The sequence below is a fragment of the Rhagoletis pomonella genome, unplaced genomic scaffold (genome assembly GCF_013731165.1).
Source record: "Rhagoletis pomonella isolate Grant_MI unplaced genomic scaffold, Rhpom_1.0 Rhpom_scaffold_00035, whole genome shotgun sequence".
Classification (NCBI taxonomy): Eukaryota; Metazoa; Arthropoda; class Insecta; order Diptera; family Tephritidae; genus Rhagoletis; species Rhagoletis pomonella.
Genome location: NW_023458589.1, coordinates 149,087 through 153,258, shown reverse-complemented (window position 1 = coordinate 153,258; position 4,172 = coordinate 149,087).

The following is a 4,172-nucleotide window of genomic DNA, read 5'->3' as shown; positions in this document are numbered from 1 at the left end:
GATTGAGCTGCGTTGCGGAGTCCGAACGGCATACTGGTGAACTCGCATAGACCTAACGGGGTGATTAAAGCTATTTTGGGAACGTCCTCATCAGCTACCGGTATGAGAAAAAAATTTATTTCTTTGCGAAAACTGTCGAGTAATCAAAGAGCCGTGTCTCAGGTCCACTATTAGTCCATACTTGTGCAAAAGGTCTGCACCGATTATTAGATATGGAACATTGGCCAAGCAGAATATCCAGCGCGTCGGTTGACGTAGTCCGATGTCGCCATAAGTTTCGATTTTACAACCATTCGCTGCTTGTATTCGAATTGGTGTTGGTGATAGTCTGCTTTCCCGTGGTGGTGGAGTGAAGGAAATATCTGCTCCGGTGTCGACGAGAAATTTTATGTTTGTCGTGCGGTCGTAGATAAATAGTCAACGAGGAGTTGTATTACCACCAGTATTCGCCGAAACTACGGGGGGCAGTTTGTGTTTCCCTGTCTTTGTGCGAAAGCGCAAGGTTTCGTGCACTTGTTAGCACATGCCGCGCTGGCTGAGTTTGGCGATGCACTACTCGTTTCCTTACCAATATTGCTGGAGAATTGACGGTTTAATTTGTCCAATTGTTCAGCTAATTTTTCACTTTGTTGTTTTAAAGCGCTGGTTGTAGGGTTTCGTGTAATCGACATTACGCTCCGGCTATTTGTGTCGCGTTGTATTTCCATCACCTTGTTAGCTAGCTGCGCTAGTTGGGTGTTGTCTTCCTCGCCTGTAGCCACTAGTGAACTTGAAGTGGCAGTCTGTCGAGCCAAATAGCCCAGACGGTTGATCTCCGCAATCAGTTCAGATGGGCGCCGTTCCGCCAACTAATGCTTCTTTAAGTGCGGCGTACTTATTTTTTACTGACCGGTGCGATATTAATCTTTCTACGACTACTAGTTGAATCTGTGGTGATTCTGCGAAGCTGAAATTGTGCCTCCACTGCAGCGAACCACAACTGTTGGCTCCAGAACGGCGGTATTTCAAGGCGTTCTATATGTGTCGCAAGATGTTGCTGAGTCTGTAATTGCTTTTTATTGTGTTAGCTGTATATTTGTTTTACTAAATGTCATGTTATCTACATTTCATATAAACTTGTCATTGAAGTAAAATTTAAAACTAAAAAAAAATTTGGAAGGTTTTGGTTGTTTTTGGTAGAAAAAAAATATTTGTCCGTGGCAACACTGGTCTGAAACCTTTGACAGTGCCGATAGTACTCAGCCCTGCTAGATGTACGGATTTTTCCGTACGGTCCGGATTTGCAGGGGTGAAAATGGTTGTACGGATTTTTGTAGGGATTTTCGGTGTATTGCAAAAATTTGCCTGCATAACACATATCTCATAGGTTTCTTGTAGTTCCTGAAACCTCCATTTTTTTTTTCTTAAAAAATGCGTTATTTTCGTACTTGAGGGACTTATCTATAAACAGCTTGACTATTTTTCACCCGATTTTAAAAATTAAGCATGAGAACAGGATTTATAAGCCTTTAAAATTATGTAAAAAAATCTATAGGTAGACTTCGATTGTTAACGCGAAAAATTAAAAGAAAAACCCAATTTTCTTTTTTTCTAAACTTTAACAATCGTTTCAAACATTAAACTGTTAAGCCTGCTATACAGTTAAATGCGAGAGTGATCGTAAGATTTTTATTTTGACCAATATGTTCGTTATTACTTAACTGTTTGCAATAGTTGGTACATCAAAAGATAGAGAATTAACATATATTTCAGAATTATGGAATAAAAACTAATTTAAAATGCATAATATGCCTTTTTTCAAGCTCAACTCAACTGTGTGCGTACGCAAAGCATTCCCATGTGAAACATTCGTAAGTGAACGACAAGTTTTGACAGATGGGTGTGAGAACACTGCTTGTTAAAAAGTTCTAGTCAGAAAAATAAAAGTTGCGTTCCAGATGATTCACGATTTGCAGGCTTTTACAGGAAGTCGTTCCAGTTGACCACCTCTCATAAGGTTTATTAATGGAGAAAACAGCTGTTCCTGCAAATCGTGAATTTCGTTAATATCGTGAAGCATCTGGAACGCAACTAATAAGGTTGTCTGTGAAGCAATCAATAAATAGGACTAGTGGTGTTGCTTTACGGCGCGTTTACATTGGACAATGCTGTCAAGACAATGAAGATATACGTTTTAGTTGTCAAAATTGTTCCAAAGGAAAAGTATGCATGTATTAGTGAAAAAGTGTGCATGTATTGCTATTGCCATGACAGTATTGTCCGGTGTAAGCCCTAAGTTATTTGATGTCATTAAAAGTACGATTCCTGTGTTCACCTAAGTACAAACGATTTTTTTTTGCTCGCCAAACAAATTTTAGCGCACGGATTTTTCACGAATTTTTCACCCACCATTTTTTTGTCAGTGTACGGATTTTAGACACTGGCAGCCCTGATAGGGCTGTCGATTGTTTCCGACTTCTATTTACTAATATCGTTTCATTTCTTGGTACGTTCCGATACCATCAAAAAATCGATAACTACTTAAATGAGCTTACTCAACTCGCTATTCCGATACTAATTATATAAGCACAATATACATTTAGGTTTGAGCTCAACTTGAGGTTAAGTTGAGAACTAAGGTAATTCTCAAATCTCCAACGTTGTTTCTCAACAGTACTTCAAGTGGAGGATCATAGCGTTCTCAACAAAAAGGGCATTTTTCTTTGTATGAAAAAAGGATTGTTTCTCAAGTTGAGAAAATTCTAGTTCTCAACTTGAACTCCAATGTAATTCCCCAATTGGTCTCAAACATATCATTGAAATACTGAAATTGAAATAGTAAAATACCTTATACCTTTTTGATTGAAACAACTTACATAGATGAATTTAAATATTAATTTTTTTATTTCATTACTCTTTTTGTATTATGTAGTTCATCAATATCGTATTACAATAATTCACTTCAGTATACAGTACGACAGTAATTTTGCCACTTGATTCACATCGCGTTTTATTTTCATTTCAGATTATTTGAGGATACTTTGAAGATTATTTACTTTTTGTTGGTAAATTTCCTCTTTATATAGCTTTCGTTTTTCACTTGATAATTAAAAATTCGTTTCTCTATCAGGTTTTACGTATCTACGCGTCGGTTAAAGATGAGTTGGAGAATGATGTTAGATATCAACTTGAGAACTATGGCGCATATTCATAGTCATATTTAGTACTCAACTAAGTCGAAACTATTCTAAGTCACAACTAAAGCTATTCATAGTCGCCTTAGTTTCGACTTTTCTGGCTAAGTACCAACTTAAAATTTAGTTTCGGCAGCAGCTGCAACTAAGTCGTAACTAGGAAGAAGTATTTTATCAAATTAAGGGAAAACAGACGAAATATATAAAAATTAAGTTGGTAGAGGGTGATTTTGATAATATTGAATAATCTCCAATTAAAATTTACAAAGATAGATTCATTTTAATCGGAAGATGAAATTAAATTCGTATTACAATTCGAATAAAGCTACATCACAATTTTATAATTGGAATAATTTAGATAAATTCTCAAATAATAAGTCAGTTTCACGCTAGTTCTTTTAAAGTAAATTTGTGCATAACATTTAGATATCTACTATTTGTATGTTTCACTGCATGCTTTCGATAAACATCGACTTCAAATCACTGCGGTTGTTCTGGCTATTTCACACAATTAACAAGAAAATGATACCTTATTCTTTTGCATAATCATGCAATGAAAATAAAAATTACATAAACGGATGATCAAACTTGACATTATTTAATAAAAATGTAATTTTTCCAAAATATCGAAAAGAAAAATCAATACATTTTCACACTCCTTTTGCTATATCGTAAACTAAGTCGAAACTACTCATGAACTAGAGCTGGGATACTATCGATAGTACCGCCACTCGATAGTTTGCCAAACGATAGTTGAAAACATCGATAGTATCGATAGTACTATCGTCGTGAAAGGTATTGAATTGAAGCGCTCAATTGCTTGAAAATTAAATAATTAAGAAATTTATAAAATTTATAAACTACTTTGTAAATTTAAGAGATTGTATAAGTATTTTTTTTTATTAAAATTTACAAAGATCGATTCATTTTAATCGGAAGATGAAATTAAATGCGTATTACAATTCGAATAAAGCTACATCACAATTTTATAATTGGAAT